Source organism: Peromyscus eremicus, chromosome 2, assembly GCF_949786415.1.
Source record: "Peromyscus eremicus chromosome 2, PerEre_H2_v1, whole genome shotgun sequence".
Classification (NCBI taxonomy): Eukaryota; Metazoa; Chordata; class Mammalia; order Rodentia; family Cricetidae; genus Peromyscus; species Peromyscus eremicus.
Window position 1 is genome coordinate 107,449,602 of NC_081417.1, and position 23,806 is coordinate 107,473,407.

Sequence of the window (23,806 nt, forward strand, 5' to 3'; positions counted from 1 at the left end):
CCATGAACAATTTGTGACCACCTGTTTTACAAATAAGTGGCCTGGGATAGCCTAGGCGCTCTCTCTCTCTCTCTCTCTCTCTCTCTCTCTCTCTCTCTCTCTCTCTCTCTCTCTCTCTCTCTCTCTTGTTTTTGTTTTTGTTTTTTGAGACAGAGTTTCTCTGTGTAGCATTGCGCCTTTTCTGGAACTCACTCTGTAGCCCAGGCTGGCCTCAAACTCACAGAGATCCACCTGCCTCTGCCTCCTGAGTGCTGGAATTAAAGGCATGTGCCACCACTGCCCAGCTTGCCCAGGCTGTCTTTATGTATAGAGTTTCAATGCTTTGCATAAACAGCTTTACAATCAACTCTTTACTTCCTTAAGTTTCCAAAAATGGCTACAATAATTAGTAGTTTCTTCCTTGCCTCTTTTCCCTTTGGTGGTCCCAAATTCTCCTATCAGTAGCCATTACCTTTTTGATATATATATCTACTGTTAGAAGGATAAGTATTCTTGCAAGCCACAAAGGAAGTTTTCTAACTAGGCACACCTAGGGGTAGAACAGTGTGCTCAGTTGGCAGCATATGCAGTTATAGCATCTTAGGGTGAGTGACAGTTTTGTCTCTAGTGGTTAATATTTGCATCTGATAGAGTCTGGGATCTCATAATCAACCAGCCAAAGCTGGATCAATCCATTCTGCGTTCTGTGCTACTCTATCTCCTCTGGGAATATACCAGGTTTTTCTATTTATATTTTAGGAAATATAACTTTCAAACTTACTCTTAACAGTTGGCACTATTTATCCCTTGTTCTCATGTCCTTCTCCCTTAACCTCTTAGGATGTTGGCACAGTTATTGGAAATGAGGGAATGGTGAGTTTCTATGATTCTGCTTCATTCCTTGTTCCTAGACTGTTCCCATTGATACCACCTATTTAAAAACATTTCTCAAAAACTCTTGTGGTTAAAATCATTCCGTTCAGAGCAGTGATGCAAACATGTAACATTAAACTTCACGACCTATTGTGACTCATGCAGGCCAGCAGTATGGCTAGCATGGTGTAAGAAAGGAGAGCAGGTAGCACATATGCTCCTGAGGTCATGCAGAGAAGTACGCAGCAAACTGTGTGCGAGTCTTTGGCAAGCAGGTCAGGGTTTCCAGCACCTTGCCACAAGGAGAGCCATTCCTCCTATTCTCAGTCCTTGTTCCCTAAAAAAGTCACGTGGCTCCCGCCATAAGATAAATTCAAAAATTGCAAATCTTTTCAGAAATACAACCATAATTTTATTTAAACAATGCAAATCTTTTCAGTAATACAACCGTAATTTTATTTTTTGAAGAAGGCTAAATACTATTCACAAGGAATCATCAGTATTTTCTATTGTAGCTCATTGTGATAGAAGATTTTAGCAAGAGGATTCTAGGTTTACAATAGTTTTCTTAGATAAGATTGCTACTTGTTCAAATTTTATATACACTTGGCTATATGAGCAGGTTTGAATATCTGTATTTTCATGAATATCTATATTTTCAGAAATAGCATTTACTCTAAAACAAAACCATCTATTGCACTTATCATTCGATATATTAATTTTAGTAGTAATCCTGCTCCTGGCACAGAATGACAGCTCTACATTTGAAAGATATCGGTGGCAGTGATATAAGTGGCTCCCATCTGTGTAGCACTGTCACATCTGCCAGTTCTTACAGTGGAACAGAGGGTGCAGACACCAAGTGCGGGAAGCAGCAGTCTGACTCTCATCCTGTTGGGTAAACAGAATATTTTTGTCTCTACTGACGTATCAGTGCAACTAAAATAAACTAATACCAATCCAGTTCACTTCCAAAATGGGTTACAAGTTTATTTTTATTACCTGGCATGATAATATAAAAATGCCAAATGGTTGGAAATCACCTCTCTGAGATTTAAATGATCCTGTCTATTTGATCTAGGAAATGCTTCAGAATTTGGTTGCTTTGAGTAGCGTTTGCTAGAAAACAGGCTAGCTGTCACCCTCAGAGTCAGGTTTCCCATGAATGTTTTCATGTGTCAACTCCTCATCTAAATTTGTTCCATCTTTTTCCACATCATGTTTAGTGGCATATGCTCTGTGTGCTTCTGTTTTGTCACAAAAAAAAAAAAAGATTCAAGAAAGAAGTTTAGATAAATTCAGCAGAAAGTCACCAATTATGTTACTGGATTTGTTGTTATTCCATAGTTAGACCTAATATCACTTAAACATGAAAGATTTTGGCTTTCTTTCAGAATTGCATGGCTTAAAGGGGTAAAATAATAAAGAAATAAGGTAATTAAAGAAAGATATTGTTAAAAATGGGAAAATTATCACTGCCACTAGCAATGTTAATATATGATTAACATCATAATTACTAACCAGTACTGGACCACTAACTAAGGCAGTAAATTTTCATGGGCAAAGCTAGAGGAAAGCTGGGCCAGGTAAGAGCTAGCTACATGAGCTACCGTGTCATGGTAGTCACCCGTGAGCCATATGATTTTTGTGTGAGATGACTTTAAGTTTGGATCGTCAGAGGCTCTGCAACCACTGTGATTTAGTCCATATTTTATAACTGATGGTGATTCCCTTATTAAAATTTTGGAAGATAATTTCTCTAAAATTATTAAATCATTGACCAACAGTGAAAATGAAAAATGACCATCAACAAAATCTTTCTTTAAATTCTTGAGTATTAGTAAAGTATTTGTCTTTTAGAAAGCCATGCTCATGTTGGTTCTTGTTGGTGGTGGTGCTAAGGAATAAAAATACTTTTGTTTCTTTGTTTGACTTTTGGTTCTGTTAAATAGCTAAGATGAAGTTCACCCTTAACCAAAAATAAAGACATGAGCCACTTTTACAGATGAGCAATAAATCCCCAAATCTCCTCACTCCATGGTAAAATGGTAAAGTATAAGGCAGGCTTGATCAGAGCCTATGGGTGGAGGGAAATCTTTCTAGCTCTTCATTATGATTCAGAAACTCTTTAAGTCTCAACTTTATGTTGATCAAAGTTGAAGAGACAATGTGCTGTGTCAGCCAATGAAGGGTGTTTTCAATTCGCCCTGATACATTGCCACCATTTTATGGTTTTGGCCATGGACAAAATGGTTTCCTTCTCTGAGCTCCAAATCCTTATTCTGGAATTGAAGATAAGAATCCTTAACTTTGAGATGGTACAGAGGATCCATTGAGACTCACCAAAGGTACTCCCTGAAAGAACTTGATGTTGTATTTCTTATTATCCATAATTATTATTCAAGACATGCCAGCTTAGTCTTCTTGACCTGAGAAATGTTAAACATTTCACAAAACTTGACAGCCTAGAAAAGCCATGCAATAAAGTGCTAATGTTTCTAACATTTTCAGCAGTGGAACTTACACTATGAACATCAACAGCAGAATAGTCTGTTGTTAGGCATGTAAGGCACCATCAGCACCTCTTACTCGAAGGCAGGTGGTTCTGTATTAAACAGATTCAGGCCAGACAAATTGCCAACACATACTGGGGGTGGGGCATGTGTGGCCAAAACTCATAATCCTAACCAAGAAGCAATTTGCAATTGATAACTTGTTGGGAAAGGGAAAATCATTTGTCTCCAATGGAGTGATATTTGTTGTATCAACCATACCTCAGGGCTGGCTTAATTATCAGGTGTAATTGGTCCATAAGAAACAGACGCTCAGGTTTTGGCTGAGCAAGCCATGAAAAGGAAGCCAGAAAGCCTGTTTCTCCATAGCCTCCACTTTAGGTCCTGTATCTTTGTTCTTGCTGAGTTCCTTTCATGATGGAGTATGGTTAGCACATGTAAGCCAAATAAACCTTTTTTCCCTCAAATATGCTTCCAGTCATGGTGTTTATTACAGCAATAGAAAGCAAGCTACAAATAACTCTAAGTTTTTTTTCTGCTATATATTTCTACTTAACTCCCAGTCCATGTGTGTTCATATTTATAGTAATTTATCTAAGTTCTATATTGTTTTGAAACACTTTGGATTTTTTTTCAAAGTCACAATATAAGAACAGATTGTCTAATCTTTAAGACATTGTTGGTCAAGGAACCCTGTGGAAGAAGAGGCAGAAAGAGCATAACAAAGCATCATAGGGGACTCAGGACACAAAGGAAATGAGGCCATATAGATCAATATGATTGACCACATACAAACTCAAAAACTGAAGTAGCATGCACCGACAGGGCTTGCATGAGCCTACACCCAGTGAAGAACTATAAATCTGTTTGTTGTTAGGTTTCAAACCTGGGACAAATGGCTGAGGTGCCTATTTAACATGTCAAAGTGGACCTGGCTACCGGGTTTTCCCTGCATTCCTTGGTCCCTACCAGTTACAGGGGCCTCCTGGCTGACAAACCCTACCCCTTACCCTGAACTCTTCATCTCATGAGCTAGGCTGCTCTTCCCTATATAATACAAACATTTGGTCTGTGTATTAGTGTAAATCATACCTACTTATTTTCATTAATATAATAAACAATTATGATATTCAAGGTATTTAAGTAGCAAATTAAGTAAGTGGTTCTTTAGTGAATTATTTGGCTCCTGGAAAGTACTTAATCTAGGAGACTCTTCAAATATGAACCTAGATAAAAAATGTTTCTGAACACTCTTAAATTCATATGATCAAAGTCCACTGGCATCACACATATATGCACACACACACACACACACACACACACACACACACACACATGCGCACACACACATACACACACACACACACAGAGAAAGAGAGAGAGGGAGAGAGAAAGAGAGAGAGAGAGAGAATTCCTTGCTTATTTATGGCTAGTTACCTTATTTTCAAACTTTTTAACATACTTCCTTTGTTAACTTGGAAATTTTTACAACGTATAATGACAATATTTTACAAAAAATGATTAAAATTCTGTGTTTATAATTTTGTGCATTTTGAGTGATTATTTCAAACACATATAAAAACAGAGAATAAGACAAAAATTCCTATGTAACTTGTAAGTTTGATTCCAAAATGACTGGGCTGAGGAGATAGCTCTGTGGCTTCAGCACTTACTATACAGTATGAGGCCCTGAGTTCAAACACAGAGCACTTACACAAAAACATAAGTATTCCAGTTTGGTGGTCTGTAATTGCAATACCAGCACTAGGAAATAAAAACATGCGTATCCTGGGAGCTTGCAATCCAGTAATCCTACTGGAAGCAGTGAGTTCCAGACTCAATGAAAGACCCTAACTCTCAAACAAGGTAGAGAACTGACTCAAGATTACATCTCATTATCAACTTTATGCCTCCATATAAAACTATATGGAAAAACATACCAATATGTCATACCCTACACACCACAGACACACAACACATGTACCACATGCACATCACACTCTGCACAAAACATAAACATGCACTACATACACAACACACATAATACACACATATGATAAACAATACACCATACAATACTTACCATATCCCACACACTCACTACATACACCAAACACAACAAAACTAAACATACATACCACACAGTATACATAAAAGACACACACCATTCAAAGTACTCAACAACACACAAAAAGTATATATAACACACAAACCACACACACACACACACACACACAATATACACAAATACACACACATATATACCATAAAAACATGTACAGACACAAACTGGCAAAAACAAAAAAAATTAAGATAATACCACATTAGATTAGTACTTTTCAAAATCTATTTCTTGATTTATCTTTGATGAACATTTAAAAGCAAATGTACTTAAGTTTTCATTCATAAAATATGAATTTATCTTTGCATAGTCACAAAGACATTTCCTGACAACACTAAGACTTAATGCTTGCTTTCCCTCTATTTTAATTTTCCACAATCCAATTGCATGTTCTAAAGGACACATAAAAGTTTTTTTTTTCACATTAAATTTTGCTCTACTTCATGTTGAGTTTTTGTAGGGCCAAGACTTTATGTTCACTCCACTGCACCTAAGTGTTCATGAATCCAGACCTAAAGTACCACTGGCAGAGCAAAACACTGGTTTACAGAACACAGAATTTATTAGGTTTTAAAAAAAACACTTTTTAAAATAATGCATATTCAATTCATTATGTCATCATGAAATATTAGAATGTCTTATATTATTCTTGGGAAAACTTAGATAAAATAAAAATTCTTTTGATTACAATTCCAACACTTAACCCACATTTATTCTTATGTTTTTTGTTCACTAATATTAGATCTGATCACTTAGGAAAAAGCAACCTAGAACATACAAATATCAGTCTTTAGAAGGAATTTGACATCTAGAAGTAATTTTGGCCAGTTAATTGCACAAATACTCAAAACACCATTATTTTAAGGACACACAGGCAAGGCCTTGATAAATTAGCATTTCTAATGATGTTCTGTACAGTGAGGAGGTTAGTTCCCAGAAATGACTATTTCCTACTAAGGAAGGATCTTAAGAGAAGACTGTGAGGGTCATATAACCCTTAGCAGTTCTGAGGAAGCAAGGACAGAGAAGCCTGCATCTTAGTCCCCTGAAACAATGTTTTGCCCTAATCCCTGCCTAGAGTCTTCACAAGGAATCCTTTAAGAAAATTCTATTGAAGATACTTTGATTATGAATCATCAAGTGCTACTTTGATATTTAGTAACTCAACAATCTGTTCTTCAGAAACCTTTGCCCAGGCAGTCAAAGTAAATGAATATGATAACTTGCCAAAAACTACTATGCACTCCAAGTCTGCCATCAGCTGTCACTGATGTGGAGCACACCATGAGAGTCTTCCATGTACCTATTACCTTCTGCATCTCACATGAGAATGTGTCATTTACACAGTCCTACCTGTAACCATAAGGTGAAGGATATTCTGTAGACAGTTCTTATTTTAATTTCCAGACAGGAATGGTAGGGATGATGCACTAACAATACCCAGTCATACCTCTTGTGTACAGAAGATTGCCTCCACCCCAATTTATTGGAGTCCTTGGATTCTCATGATCAACTCACCAGCCAGAGCTAGATCATTCCGTTCTAAGTTTTGCACAGCTCTGCCCCTCTGAGGACTTACCAGGTTTTTTCCCCCCATTTATCCTATAGACAACATAACCTGGAGACTTACTCTTAATAGTTGGCATTGTTCATCATGTGATCTTATGTCCTTGTCTCTAATTTCTTGGGGTATTGGCACAGCTATTAAAAATGAAGTAACATTGGGTTTCTGAGGTTTTGCTTCATTCCCTCTTCCTTGAATGTTGCCATTAACTCTTGATACCATCTACTTAATAACATTTCTTTAAAACACTTATGGTTAAAATCATTCTTCCCAGAACAGTTATACAATTGTGTAATATTAAATTTCATGACCTACTGTGATTTGTTCAGGCCAACAGCATGGCTAGCATAGTGAAAACAAGGAGAGCACATAGCACACATGCTTCCAGAGTCATGCCTGCAATAGTGTGGTAAGCTGTCTACAGGTCTTTGCCAAGTGAATCAGGTTCTCCAGGGGCTTTGGCACAAGGAGGGCCAATCTTAAAATTCTCAGACTTTATTCCCCAGAGAAGTCATGTGGCTTCCACCGTCCATTGGTTGGCTTAACTTAACTGGATATGCATTCCTTCTAATTATCTGCTTGGATGAACAAATCCCAGAAACCAAGTGTATGGGTTATTTTTCTTCTCCAGTGTTTGAAATTCAGAAGTGTAAATAAAACCAAAGTCATGAGAAAAGTACCTGTGGTCTTTGCTACATAGGAACAATGTGAACTTAACATAATCATTTTAGCTCTCTAACAGTCATATACTCATCTATTCTGTAACCACCAAGAGAAACAAGTTGCATTAGGAGTGACATAAGTGTGATACATTAAATACATTTCTGTAAATATCATGAAAGTGTCAGTAATTTCTTTCCTAGTGTGGCAGAGTACCTTATCTTCATGTATTAACCTTTAATAGCATCAATAATCAGGAAAATATAACAAAATGCTTTCTAAAATTAGAAGGATTTTCTCTGAAGACTCTTAAAGATCAGCTACTCCCACCTTTACATCTACTTAAGTCATCAGTGTGGAGGCAGGTCTCTAAGTATGTTGTCTTTGCCTTCTTCACATGTGCTTATCCAAAACAAGACTGAGATAAATATCTGTGTCATCTTAGGCTAAGCATGACTGATCACTTATTCTGAACTTATTTATTCACTGTATAACACAATTTGAGATTGTGACTTCATCTGTGGAGAGAAAATCAGCTCAGATGCAGTTAAATCACACTTTAACAAATATAAGGAAAATATATTATTATGTACTATTCAAATTGATATTTAGAAAACCTGAGAAAGATTTCCTGTATTTTCCAATGAAGTCATCTCTATACAAAAACATGTTCTGTCTGGCATCTACATTTCATCAATGCAGCCATGCTGATTTACCTCTGATGGCCCTCTGTCTTTTCTCTTAGGCTCCTACCTCTAACTACAAGTGGAAATTTCTACCACTGACCCACTTAAGATCTGTTTGTCTCAACCTTTGTTTGTTTCCAGAGAATTTTTTCCTTTCAGCTTTCTGCCAACATATGTATTTTTCTAACAAAATAATTTCACTAATTTAAAAAAATTATGCAGAAAGGAAAACACAGCTTTGGGCAATTTTTTCTCAGAATTAATGTAACTAATCAAATAATTATGTAAGAATTAGGAATTGAAAGTAATAGATTAATGGTTGAAAAATACTTGCCTGTACTCTTCAAATGAGATCAATGAAAGAATGGATATGAATACACATACGTTATTAACATTGTGGTAATTTTTTTCTTTGTCAAATGTGGTTAAGATGCAGTGTAGACATATTTTTGCAAAAGAAAAAAAACAGTTAATACTCATTGTTGTTATAGAATCAACACACACACACACACACACACACACACATACACACACACACACACACACATATATATATATCTCCCTAAGGAGGGGAATCACAGAATATCCTCCTGTTTGAAGAAATATCTAATATATATATATATATATATATATATATATATATATATATATATATATATATATTCACATGAGTAAATAATTTCACAGCCATTTTTATCTAACTTCTCCACTTTATGTATATAGATGTGCTATAGTACATAACAGATTTCCATTGTGAGGACAATTGTCTGAGCCTTGTAGACACAGGGCACGACTTTTAGCTGCCTTTCATTGTGTCACAAACTACCTTTCACGGGGGTCCACAACTCTCAAAACTTTGATGTTGTTTTAGCTTTTGAGGGCACAAGACTTTTTAAATAATGCAACTAGTGTAATCTCCTAGACAAATGGCAAATTAATCAGTCTCCAAATCCTTGGTTTTGAAGACTTGTGCATTTTAAAAGACAGAGTAATTGTTTAGTGACTTGGTAGCATTGATTTTCATTATGGATGGTGTTGGCTGGGTCTGTGTCAGGTCAGCAGGGAGTGATAGCCTCTGCATAGCTAAATAAAAAGAGCGAAGAGGCCCTTCCTACTTCGTATTCACAAGAAGAAACCCAGTCTTAGAGAAGTTTCTATGACCTTCCCATAAGAACTTTTGCTCATTGAAACATTTTCAGAAAATTACGACAATAATCTCTCACTACAGATCTCAACAGGAATTCTGAGCTTCAGTGGCTCAAGAAATTCCACACAAGGGACAGTTGTAAAAGATGGACTAATCTGAAACAATGTGAGCAAAATGATTTAAAATATTTTATTGAAATCCATGACTATGCTTAGAATTGAACAGCTAAATCAAACCAGCACTACCTGCTTCAGCAGGCAGGAAGCAGGCATTTCATGATTTTGAAAATTCCATTTAAATTATGTGTCTACCATTGTATGAAGATTCAGCTGAAATTTTCATCTACTGATACAGTTAAAAATGCTTCTTGTTAGTCCCAAAATAGCTACCCTTTCTAATATTTTTCTGGCTGATAGTCTTACATTTTTGTCTTGTACATGAAATTTCTCTCATCGTTACTTGTGTGATGAAAGAGTGCTTAAACATTCCTACTTTTCATATAGATTTTTTAAAAGGTAGTCAACCTTATTTATTTATTCATCAATCTTTAATTTATTTAATTTGAGTACATGTAGGCATCAGAGTTTTTGTAAGTAAAATGGTATATTTTCAGAGGTTTCATTTTTAAAAAAAATGAAATCTATAATTTTTGTGCTCAGAATGGGACTTTTTTTTTCACAAAATCAAGTAGCTGTCATGTTGTGACGATGAGTTGAATTACTCCAGAGAAAAGTGTGACTTGAAAAAGATTTTTCATCTTGAATTTTTTTTAGCTTTATGCCAAAGCAATTCCCTCTATTAATGATAAGTACATGATCTGAGTCATTGAGCTGTTACATAGCTTAGAGAAAAAGAGGATATATACTTTGTTGGAATGAGATGTCTGTGATATTTAGACTTACCAATGCATTCAATAATTTTATTCTAAATACAGTCATCAAGAACTGTTATGTGAATATATTAACTGAAGGCATAATCCCACAATTTCAAGTGCACGTAGTTAAATGTGATACTATTATATTATAAAAATAGCAGGTAGCAGGTAGTTTATGAAGTTTTTTACATTTATTAGTCAAATAATCCTTGTGCAGAATTAAATGCAGATCTGTTTAGAAGACTAGTAGCCATTCCTCATTATTTCTTATGCTGTACCAATCACAATAACAATAGAACAATGATGACAAATATAAATTGGATCATCTTTTCATCAATAAAGTTGCATAACTTTGTCACTTGAATCTTCCTTCACAGAGCAGAAAGTATACACTAAGATTTCTAGATGAGGGCAGGAGAGAAGGCACAATAGTTAAGTGAATTTGTTGCTCTTACAGAAGACTCAGGTTCAGTTCCCTGCATCCACATGGGATAGGTCGCAACTGCCTGTAACTCCAGCTCCAGGGAATCTGACATGCACTTATTGACCCTGTTGGCACATGTGATCATGAATGCCCAAATTGAAATGAACATTCACCTCACACACGAACATAATTAAAAAACAAGTTTCAAGAGGGACGGGCACTAATTTCATTTGTCAGTGAGTTACTTAACATTCATAATTTACTCTTACTAGAAACATAACTTTTATTAACACATTGGCAACAAACTTTTGCATGTAGGATTAAAAAGGGATTCTTTTGATGTATTTCCAGAAAACATACATAATATGTACTGGGTTGAAAATTAGAGCCAGGCAGCGGTGGCACACACCTTTAATCCCAGCACTCGTGAAGCAGAGCTAGAGGCCAGCCTGGTCTACAGAGTAAGATAGATCCAGGACAGGCACCAAAACTACACAGAAAAACTCTGTCTCGATAAACAAAACATAGAAAAAAAAAAAGAAAATTAGAGAGAATAACACTGATGTTTGGGTATGTCCTATATTTTCATTTTAATACAAGGTTATTTGTTATTGTTTTTCTTTGTAAAAAAATTGAAATGTCCAAGAAAATAAATGAGTGCTTATTGGATTGAGAAAAAGCAATCAAAATTAGTTTGTGACCCAACTGGATCCTGCCCTCTTTATTATTGGTAGCAAGCCTACAGGGTAGGAAACATGAGAGAAAAGTGAGAAGGGGAAGGAACAGGAAGAGAAGGAAAGAAAAAAAATAATTCCAGGAAAACATTAACTTGAAAACATTCACTTTCTATTTCTACTCTTTAATAGTATGACAGCATAATAATTTTATAGTTAATAAATACATAAGAAGGAATATACAAAATTAAAATATTATTGCTAATGGTGGAGTATTTGGGGCTGTGAAACATTATCCAAGGTTCACATGAGTTTGGAAAACATTAATACACCTACTTCATGCAAATAACAGACAAGAAATAAGATTTCCTTTTCCTTACTAATGAATATGTTCTACTTTATTGAGAATCAATGAAAGAGAATATGTAGCATAAATGCATCACACATCCAGTTACTTGCTCAGTAGGTATTTGTTTTCTATACGTTATGTCTTTAGAAAACACAGTGCACTAAATAAACTATTTGCACTTAGCATAAATTTATGTTTCTAATTTATTGATGTAGACTTTGGAATGTAAAATTATGTAAAATTCAGGTAATGTATTACTATAATGATTTTACACATGCAAATATTAGAGGTCTTGGCTATGCAGTAAAAATAGTATTAAGTAGAGTATCTAAGAGGCCTTTTAAAAAGGTGCCAAATATGTATGTGTTTGTGTGTGAATAAATATAAAATGAAAATTCAAAAGAAAAATAATCAGTCAAACTAAAGTGCAGACATTAGGTCCAAAGTGTAAATACAATAAAAGAGCAAAGAAGTCTTAATCTCAGGATGGAGTCTGGAAGCTGAGGTCCCAGGAAGCAGCTGAAGAGCACAGAATGAGAGTGGCTGATGGTAAGAGTGTGGATGGTACTGCTTTCTATAAGTTGCCAAAACTTAGGACAGCCAGTAAGACTATTTATGGACAAGTAAGAGAACATAGCAGAATAATTAAAAGCAAACAGACAAAGAAACCAATTAAAAACAACATAAACAAACAAAAACAATCTTGTGTTACTAAACAATGTAAAAGATAAAAAGTTAATGTATAAATAGTGCATTTTGCATATGCATATATTTATTAATGTTCTGAGGGAAATATTGGCAAGTAGACCGAAGCAACTTTTTCTGTGATTAAGTATGCTTGTTGCTTCTTATTGGCTTTCATTCTGTGTGATTTGCTCATCTTCATTATTGGCCTGTTCACTCTATGACAGTAAGGACCATTAATTATCTCATTCATCTATAAATGAATCATCCTGATTTATTAATATGTCTGAAAATACTTAAGTAAAATCATTGGGATTAAAGTTTCAGAAACAACATTCCTTAATCATATAAATGTAACCATTGGTCCCCTCCCTGTGCAGCAAATTCTTTATTTTTAGCTTACTTTGCAGAATTGTTGTAGGGGATATCAGAAACAAAAACAGCAGCAGTCTCTGCATTTGAAATAAGTTTTTAGAATCTGGTAGATGAACAGGGTTTTCATATCTGGCTCTTTATAGGGGTTCTATTCATCCTTTACTGAAACAATTTGATACATTGACTGTCTTAGCTTGGATTCTACTAAAGCCAAGATGGAAATAAGTAAATATTTGTCTCTTCTTCCTGTCATACAGGTTGTTTGAACTCACGGGACAAGATATTTCCCATAGATTTGAAGAAAGTGTATGGACAGGCAGCAACAGAGAAGCCTAAATGAGAAGTTGCTAGTTTGGTGAAGTTCTTTGTTCTCATGCTGCAATTATGTTTGGATGTAGTAGCTAGGGAATATAACATGTAATTTATCCCCTCCAACAAATGAACCATGACATTCATGCTTAGATTTCAAAGGTGTAGAATAAAGACATGAATTTTCTGCTTCGTATTGATATTCATCCCACCTAACTGAGTTCTTGGCATATTTTAGATGCTTAAGAAGTTGTTGAATGAAAGTACATTGATCTTTGCTAATGTTCTAGAGAACTGCTGACAAACATATGCTTGTATTTTAGTAGAAAGGACATATAGAAATTTTCTAAATTAGATCAGCATTTTAACATTGTTGTTGAAATAATTTTTATAACTCTGTTGGTTTTTTTTATTACTATCTTGATGTAAGTTATATTGGCAAATGTAATACATTTCTGATAGTTATTGACAAAGTCCTACAGTATTATTGACTACAAAATGTTTTATGAGTAAATGAATGCTATTTCATAGTATCTTTCCAATGTATTTATATTTGTAAGCATGTGCAAATTTGAAAGTATTATTTTCTTAAAAAGAAATGAAACAATTTGTAAAACTCTTCTTTGGGAGAAAGGAAGCATTATACTTAAATGCAAATGTCTTTTAATTTTATTTTTTAACTTACTTTTTTTGTGAGAATATTATACATGAATACGCTAGTCAAATAATTTATACCTCTTCTTGTACCCACTATAACTTCTTTTGTGCCCCTTCTGTCTCAAATTCATTACTTATTGTTACACAAAACTGCATATATATATATATATATATATATATATATATATATATGTATTATGTATTTATATGTGTGTGTTTTCGTTTTACTTAGTCCAATTGATGTCATTCTTAAATATGTGTTTTATGTATATTTCAGGCTGTCCACTTGCGAATATCTTACCAATCTGGTCATTTCATTTTGTAGGTTCTACATCTGGGTGTTACTATTGTTTGCTTTTGCTTACACACCAACTTCATGTTCTATGAGATCCAGTTGTCAAAAAGGAAGCCACCATGTAATATCCTGCTCAATTCCTCAAATCTTATGTCTTAAGTATGTGGTATGTTGGGTGGTAGGGTTTTACCTAAATTCTCAGAGGTAACAAAGTACAATGACAGTAATCTCTAGAGTCTTAGGAGTCTCTTGGATTCCCCTCACCAGCAAATAGAATGGATAATTTCTGTACCTTTCACTGAAATTTGTTATGTAGTCTATAGTTCTTGAGGGTAACAGAACAACCCTTTGTGCCTGAGTGCATTAAAATCACATGTGTGTATGTATATGTATATACTGAAAAATATGTGTTTTTTGTATATATAAGATCATCATGACCTGTGCAACTTGGGTCCCACACCTGACCAGATCCAGCAGGTAATGAAGATAGGACAGATCCATAAACAGAAATGTTGGAATCAGATGGGCCCAGCACACTCTGATTAAAAAAAAATACCAACTAGTGTAATAGCACATAACCTTAGCATGCTTATTATATACAGCACATAGGTAGAGAGTAGCTAGTTTCAGTAGAAAGTCCATGTAGGCAAACAGTCAGACTGTAAATACTTGGAAAGAAGAAACTCAGTTTCTTGTTTGTGCATACTCTGCCATCATTTGCACTCAACCAGAGGATGACTTTCCAATTTCTCTGAGCCTAAACCATATGGGGAAGGCTTTGCCATTCCTATGGGTCTTAGACATTGGTCCATGATGTGGCCATGACTGTGTCAACAGTGTACATTCATTTAGAACTTCATCTGCTCTTTATATATTCATTAAAAACTTCCTGTACTGCTGGCATGTGATAATTTTTTCCTTTATGGCTTAGTTTTACTAATCTTGCCTTCTTCCCTCTCCCTTTGTAGCCCACCAGTTATGCTGGGTAATTTTTGTCAACTTGCCTCAAACTAGAGTCTTGTAAAATATGGAACCTCAACTGAGAAATTGAAAGACTGTGGGCATGTTTGTGGGACATTTTAAATTAACTATTCATGTAGTAGGAACCTGCCCACTGAGGATGGTGCCATCCTTGGGTATGGGTCCTGGCTTTATTAAGAAAGTTACCTGAGCAAATCCGCAGAGGCAACCCCATAAGCAGCATTCCTCCATGGTCTTTGCCTCACTTCCTGCATCCAGGTTCCTGCCTCAAGTTCTTGCCTTGGTTTTTTTCAAGAATGGACTGTAATATGTAAGGTTAAATAAAACTTTTTCTTCAAAAGTTGCTTTCATCTGTGTTATATATAATAACTTAAAACAAACTAGAATACCAATTAAAGTCATCCCCACCAACGTTTTTCTAATTCCTGCCTTCATATCACCTGTGTTCTACCCTACCATCTCCATCTCTATCTCTAAAGCTCCTGATCTCTCCCACATCACATGGTTGCCTATCGTTCTCTGGCTTCTGAAATTATTTCTGTTTATATAATCCAATCTAATGTTTTAGAGCTAGGAATTGAAATAAGAAAGAACATGTGATATTTGTCTCTCTGTGTTAACTCACTATAATATTGCAACATTCATAAATTAATTCTTCTTTATAGCTGAATATAATACCATTGTGTACATATGCCACATTTTCATCATTCACTTGTTGAAAAACATTTATGTTACTTCTCTTTACTTGCTAATGTGACTAGAATGGCACTGTATATGGCAGAGCAAGTATCTGTGGAACAGGATATGTAGTCATTGGGCATATGGTAGATGATCAGCTTTTTGAAATTCCCTCTTTATAAATATATTTGGACACAAGTTCCATTTTTTTATACTTCACTTGTATTTTTCAACAAAGGATCATAATACACAGTAGTAAGCAAGCCTACAAAGCACTGATAATTTTTGCTACTATTTCAGCAAAGCTTATTGTCTATGTGAATATAATAATAGAAACTATAATCTGTGTTCTCAGAAATTAGGAAACATTCTGACTTTTGCCTGATGTAAGAAGCACTCTCCAAATGGGTCTGTTCTCCGACTAGACAGTGTATTTAATATTGGAGCTCTTCCAGTCATTATAACAATTATTAACTTAACCCATACTGCACTAAATAGTTTCTGCCCTGCCTATAGACACTTATCATTTGCCTATTATAACAATTCAGTGAATAAGACTGATAACTATAAAGGCTAATGGTTCTTATACCAGTCATATCTTAATTTAGAAGAAATAGAGCACATTTGCAAGCAAAGATCCTTAAGGATTTCAAACTATTTAAATGAAATGGATAATGATCAATTTTAATGGACTGCTTTGAAGATGAGATGATCATTTTCTTAACTTTTTAATTTGTTTGATGTTTATTTTCAAATTTTCTTATAAAACAATTTCTCATGTTATTTATTTCATGTATATATATATATATTATATATATACATATATATACACATATATATTCCTCTTCCTAAATTTCTTCTATTCCCTTTCCTGTTCAACAAAATTCTTCTTATTCCAAACTCCCCTATTTCATATGATGTGTGTGTGTGTGTGTGTGTGTGTGTGTGTGTGTGTGTAAACCCACTGTGCTTAATTATGGCTGCCTGTATCTACATGAGTTTGGTTTAGTTATCTCTTGTACTCAGTACCTGTCCTAGAGTGACTTCACTGTTGTTTGTGTGCTGAACTTACATAGATTAAACTGCTGCAATTATGTTTTAGTATTTATATTTCTTAATATAGTTCATTATCAATTTTGTAGAATTAAGGAACTCATATCCCTATCATCAGTCTCAATATATTACATAATGTCTTTTCAATAATGCACATTTAGAGGCTGAAAAGGGTTGTATGATAATCTTGTTGTATACTGTGAATATGTATCTCTGCCTAAGGAGCCTTATGATTGGTTTAATAAGGAGCTAAATGGCCAATAGCTAGGCAGGAAAGAATAGGTGGGACTTTTGGGGAGATAGAGGAACTAGGAAAGAATCTGAGGTGTCTGAGATTTCACCAGCCAGGCATGGAGGAGTTGGATGTACAATATGGAGGAGAGGTAATGAGCCACTTGGCAGAATGTAGATATGGGTTCATTTAAGTTATAAGAGCAAGTTGGGGATAAGCCTAAACTAAGGCCAAGCTTTCTTAATTGATAATAAATCTTTGTGTCACTATTTGGAAGCTAGTGGTAAAAACAGAACAATAATAACAACAACAAAAACCAAAAACCAAACCAAAGAAAGAGCCTCTGACTACAGAAGAGAGGGCTCAGTCATTAATGCTTGTTGCTCTTGTAAAGGATCTGAATTGGGTTCTGAGTAGCCACACTGGGCAGTCCACAACTGTCTGTCTACAGTTCAAGGTGGACACTTCAGATCTTCAGAGGCACCTGCACATATAGCCTCAACATAGACACTGGCACACACAATTAAATATTTGTAAAAAAGAAAAAAAAAAAAACTTCAAAATACGTGTTTTAAAAAAAAGTAGCGCCGGGCGGTGGTGGCACACGCCTTTAATCCCAGCACTCGGGAGGCAGAGCCAGGTGGATCTCCGTGAGTTCGAGGCCAGCCTGGGCTACCAAGTGAGTTCCAGGAAAGGCGCAAAGCTACACAGAGAAACCCTGTCTCGAAAAACCAAAAAAAAAAATAAATAAATAAATAAAAATAAAAAAATAAATAAAAAAATAAAAAAGTAGCCAAAATATTATTGAAACTTTTGCTATGAGAGTACTACTTTTTGTATATTAAGTTTTGTCTCTTATTTATATACTTTGAGGCTATATTTAACAGTCTGATTACTCAAGCTAGACCCTATGTGCCACAGGTAGGGAACACCTACAGTTGAACTGAAATTTTACATAATTGTCTCTCACCATTTCCCAAGAGCTTAAATGCCTGACTATATTTTCTAATCTTGGGATATTGATAGTACTTTTTTTCTTAGATTTTCTTGCATTTTTGCTTTTCCTGTCTCTCTTTGCGTTGAGTCAATTTTATTTTTTCTTTTCTTTGTTTTGTTATTTGCTGCTTTCCTGTGGCTACTGATTTCGTGTGTGTGTAGTGGAAGGGACTGTGTCAAAATGTCCTTTCAGTGCTTCAGAAGCAGTACCAGGGATTTAAACAATATTTGAGAATCTGAAAAGACATTGCCACAATACCTAAAAATATTACTAGTGCTTAAATCTCAAAAGCCACAGGAGAACAGATATTCTGTATTATGTAACATTCTATTATATAATAGTTAGACTTAATTCCCAAATTGTCCAAGAGAAATCCTTACTGATTAAACGTGTACATGACTTTGAAATGGAATCAAATTTGTTGACGGTGTAAAAATCATTGTTGAGACTCAACAGGTGGGATGGATCACTAGGGGAGATGCACATGACTTTATTGTGATTTCTTTTCCTTGTATAGTTTTATTTGAAGATTCTAGAAGAAAACACAGATAAAAGTGCGCCTTTGCTTGCTGTCTTTGTCTCTGTCTCCTTTGTGTCTCACTTTCCCTCCTTCATTAATTCTTTGAAAATATTTTTATCTACTATTTTATTCATATTTCAATCCCTCCACCTGATTTTTTCCTGATTCACAACCCATTCCATTACTGCTCCAATTTTGTGTCATTTTTTTTCATTGGACTGTCTTGATATTCTTTGATGTGTAGTTTTCTACTGTAGAGTGATCTATGGCGATATTTTACTTGTATTAAAATGTTATTTGTATGTTAATAAATAAAGTTGCCCGGGGGTCAGAGCTATTAGCAAGCCATAGGAAAGCAGGGCAGTGGTGGCATACACTTGTAATCCCAGCACTTGGTATGCAGAGCTGGGTAAGTCTCTGTGTGTTCAGGGATACAGCCATTATTGGATACACATGCCTTTAATCTCAATACCAAACAAGGAAAACCTGGAGGCCTATACAGACAGGCCGTGACGAGGCGGTCATGTGGTTGGGTTTACAACCAATGAGAAGGCAGAACAGGAACACTATATAAAGACATTAACACAGGGGTAGTGAGTTCGGAGAGGTAGGACCACTGCAGGAGGAAGGGTAAGGTTTTAGCTCTTAGCTCTGACCTCTTGGCTTTCTTCTTTGCATTGGTTCTGTGTTTCTTATTTATTAAGAAGGTTGGTTACATCTACAGTGATCTGTTAAAAACTGTCTCCTTTTCCCAGCAACTAACATATGCTAGTAGCTCCATATTGTAGAGTCCATCATGCTCCCAACTATCCTCATCTTCCTAGGATCTGGTCTTGCTTGGGCTTCAACAAATTTTGTACATGCTCTCACAATCCATGTATTCCTAAATCCAGCTGCCCCGCTGTATCCTGAAGATGCTTTCTTGTAGTCATCCACCAATAACCTGATACTCTTAGGCTCTTTTTGCATTTTCATTCAGAATGATCTGGGTTTTTAGTATGCATGCTCCTTTTAAGACTAAGAATTCTGAGTATCTGTATTCTCTGCATCTTAGCTAGTCATGGGTCACTGTGTTAATACCATCTACTGCAAACAGAAGTTTCTCAGATGAGAAATGAAAGATGAGACATGTATTGGTCTATGAATATAAAAGCAAGTCATTAAGCATCAGCATAATACCGTATTTATTTAGTATCATAGTAGTGGTAAGCTCTCTTTAAGTGTCCATGACCTATATACTTATAACCTCTTAGGCTGATGATAGTCTCATGAATGGGTTTCATTATGTGGAGCATGGCCTCCTTTCCCTCTGACTCCTACAGTCTGCCCCCTCTCTTCCTCATAGTTTCCCAATCACTAAGGGGAGGCATCTAATGGAGACCTCTAATGTAGGCTCTCTCTCTCTGCATAATGTCTGGCTGTGGGTCTTTGAACCTGTTCCCGTCTGCTGACAGACAAAGCCTTTCTCATGACAACTGGAAAAGGCACTGGTCTCCAAGTATAGCAGAGTATCCTTAGGAATCACTTCACTGATTTCTATTCCCAGTCATGTTTGGTTATACCCTAGATCTTTGGACTAACAAGGCTCTGGTTCCTGGCTATCCAGGCAGTGTCAGGCATGGGCTCTCTCTTGTGTCAGGGGCTTCAAGTTAAACCATACATTTGTTTGCCACTTCCACAAATTCTGTTCCAGCATTTCCTCAGCACATCTTGCCATCAGGACAGATTGTAAGTGAAGGGTTTTGTGGCTAGGTTGGTGTCCAGATCTCTCTTTTCATTGCCTAAAGGGTACCTTCTTGCAACAAAGAGACTAGAACACGGAGTGAAGTCTTCAACTGTTCTCAGTTTTTAGAGAGCAACTTTCTGTCCTAGCATCAGCCTGTTTTGTTTAAGGATCTTCAAGGGACCTCATCAGCCAACAATTCAACCAAATGTAATCTAATCCCACCACTGGAAGCCTTGCCTGGCTGCAAAAGATAGTCAGTTCAGACCTAGATTTTCCATCACTAGGAATTCTCACTAGGCTCACTCTTATAGATTTCAGGAAGTTTCCATTGTAGCAGGTTTCCATACTGTCCTCAAATGACTCTAATTCCAGCTGTTTCTTCCAGCACTATCTCTCTACAACACTGGCATCCCTTTCACCCCTGTCCCCTGTCAGAATCTATTATATTTTCCAATCTCAGGGAGATTCAGGCTTCTCCATTATAGCCCTCCTCTTTACCTAACTTTTCTTGGTCTGTGGATTTTAGCTTGATTATAATTTACTTAAAAGCCAATATTCACTTATGTGAGTACATAGCATATTTGTCTTTCTGGGTCAGGGTTACTTCACTCAGGATGAATTTTTTTCTAGTTGTATCCATTTGCCTGAAAATTTCATGATGTCATTTTTTTAACTTCCTAGTAATACTTCATTGTGTAGATGTGTTAGGTTTTCTTGATCCATTCCTCAGTTGAGGTACATTGAGGTTCTTTTCAGCTACAGGCCATTATGAGTAAAGCCACAATGAACATAGTTGAGCAAGTATCTTTTACGTAAGATGGAGGGTCTTTGGGTATATGTCCAAGATTGGTAAAGCTGAATCTTGAGGTAGATACATTACCAATTAATTTACTGAAGAACCACCATGTTGATTTCCATAGTGGCTGTACAAGTTTGCACTCTCACCACTAATGGAGGAATGTTCTCTTTGGTACACATCTTTCAGCATGAGCTGTCACTTGTGTTATTGATGTTAGCTGTTCTGAGAGATATAAGATGGAGTTGCAAAGTAGTTTTGATGTGAATTTGCCATATATCTAAGGATGTTGAACATTTTTTAAATATTTCTCAAACATTTGGGATTCCTATGTTGAGAATTCTCTGTTTAAATTTGTTTCCCATTTTTAATTGGTTTGTATTTTAAATTGTATAGTTTCTTGAATTCTTTATATATTTTAAACATTAGACCTCTATCAGATGTGGAGTTGGTAAAAATCTTTTCCCATTTTGTAAGTTACCCCTTTGCCCTATTGTTGCTGTCCTTCATCTTACAGAAGGTTTACAGCTTAATGAGAACCACATATTAATTGATGATATTAGTGCCCTGCTATTGATGTTTTGTTTAGAAAGTTGACTCTTATATCAATGTTTTCTAGGTTGTTCTTCTTTCTTCACTTTCTCTTCTATCAGGTTCCATGTATCTGGTTTTATGTGGAGGTTTTGATCCACTTGGACTTGAATTTCATACAGAACAATGAATATAAGTCTATTTGCCTTCCTCTACATGCAGACATGTGGTTTGGCCAGCACCATTTGTAGAAGATGCTTTTCCTTTTCCAGTTTGTATTTCTAAATTCTTTATCAAAAATCAAAAAGTCCCAATCAATGAGAGAGAGGAGGGATTCTATAAGTAAAGGACATTGAGATCTTGATGGGAAAATGTACAGATATGGCCAGCCAAACTAGTGGAAACCCATGAACTGTGGACCAATAGCTGTGGAGCCCTCATGGGACTGGACTAGGCCTTCTGGATATGCAAGACAGTTGTTTAGCTTGAACTATTTGGGGGGCCCCCAGGTAGGGGGATCAGGATCCATCTCTGGTGCATGAGTGGGCTTTTTGGAGCCTAATACCTAAGGTGTGACACCTTGTGCAGCCTTGGTACAGGCAGGGAGGAGCGTGGACCTGTCTCAACTGAATGTACCAGGTTCTGCTGACTCCCCATGGGAGATCTTAACTTGGAGGAGGTGGGAATGAGGGGAGGGTTGGGGGGAAGGCTGAGGGGTGGGAAGAGGGAGGAAGGAGGAATTTGTGGTTGGTATGTAAAATGAATAGAAAATTTCTTAAGAAAAAAAGAAAAAAATCAGAAGTCCATAGATGTGTTAATTTATGTCTGTGTTTTCAAATCAATTCCATTGATCAACATGTCTATTTTTATGCCAATACCATGTGGATTTTTTGTGGTGATATTTTAATTGTGCTGAAATGTGATTTTATTTGTATGTTAATAAATAAAGTTTGCCTGGAGATCAGAGGTCACATAGCAAGGTCACAGAGACATAAGCAGGAGTCAGGTGGTGGTAGCACATGCCTTTAATCCTATCACATGGCAGGCAGAGTCTCTGTGTGGTCAAGGACACAGCCAAGCATGGTGACACAAACCTTTAATCCCAGTAATAACCATAGAGACCTGGAGGTCTGTATAGACAGGCAGTGATGAGGAAGTCATGTGGCTGGGCTTAGAGCCAATGAGAAAGCAGAACATAAAGACAATAAAAACACAGGTTACACAGGAAGAAGCTCTCTCTGGGGAAGCGAATGTGATGAGGTGGTAAGATAAGGCTCTTCACTCTCTTTGGCTATTACCTCTGTATTTGACTCTGTGTTTCTTATTTAATAAGACTGTTTAGAAATTTGTCTATAGTTTTTATTACTAAAACTCTATATTACAGCTTGAAATTGGGAATGGAAATACTTCTAACAGTTCTTTTACTGTTCAGGATAGTTTTAACTCTTCTAGGATTTGTTTTTCCATATGAAGTTGAGAATTGTCCTTTCAAGGTCTGTAAGAAACTGTGTTGAAATTTTAATGGAAATTGAATGGAATCAATTATTCCTTTGGCCATTTTTACTATATTAATCTTCCTGATTCATGAGCATGGGAAGTCTTTCCATTGTTTGATATCTTCATTGATTTTTTTCAGTGACTTTAAGTTTTTATCAGACAGTTCTTTCACTTGTTTGGTTATAGTTACTGCAAGATACTTTATATTATTTGAGGCTTTTGTGAAGGGCATTGTTTCCTGATTTCTTTTTCTATTATTTTTATTAATTTTTAAAATTCATTTTACATACTTATCACAGTTTCCTGTCCCTCTTCTGTTCCCATTCCCTCCCCTCACCTCCAATTTATCTCCCATCAATCCCTCCTTTGTTTAGAAAGGAGCAAGCCTCCCATGGGAGTCAACAAAGCATGGCATATCACCTTGAGGCAGGACTAAGTTCTTCCCTTGAATCAAGGTTGGGAAAGGCATACCTGTGTGAAGAATAGTTTCCAAAAACAAGCTCATGCACCAGGGACAGGTCCTGATCCCACTGCTAGGGGCCCCACACACAGAGACCAAAATGTACAACTGTCATCCACATGCAGAATGCCTAGGTTAGTTCCATACAGG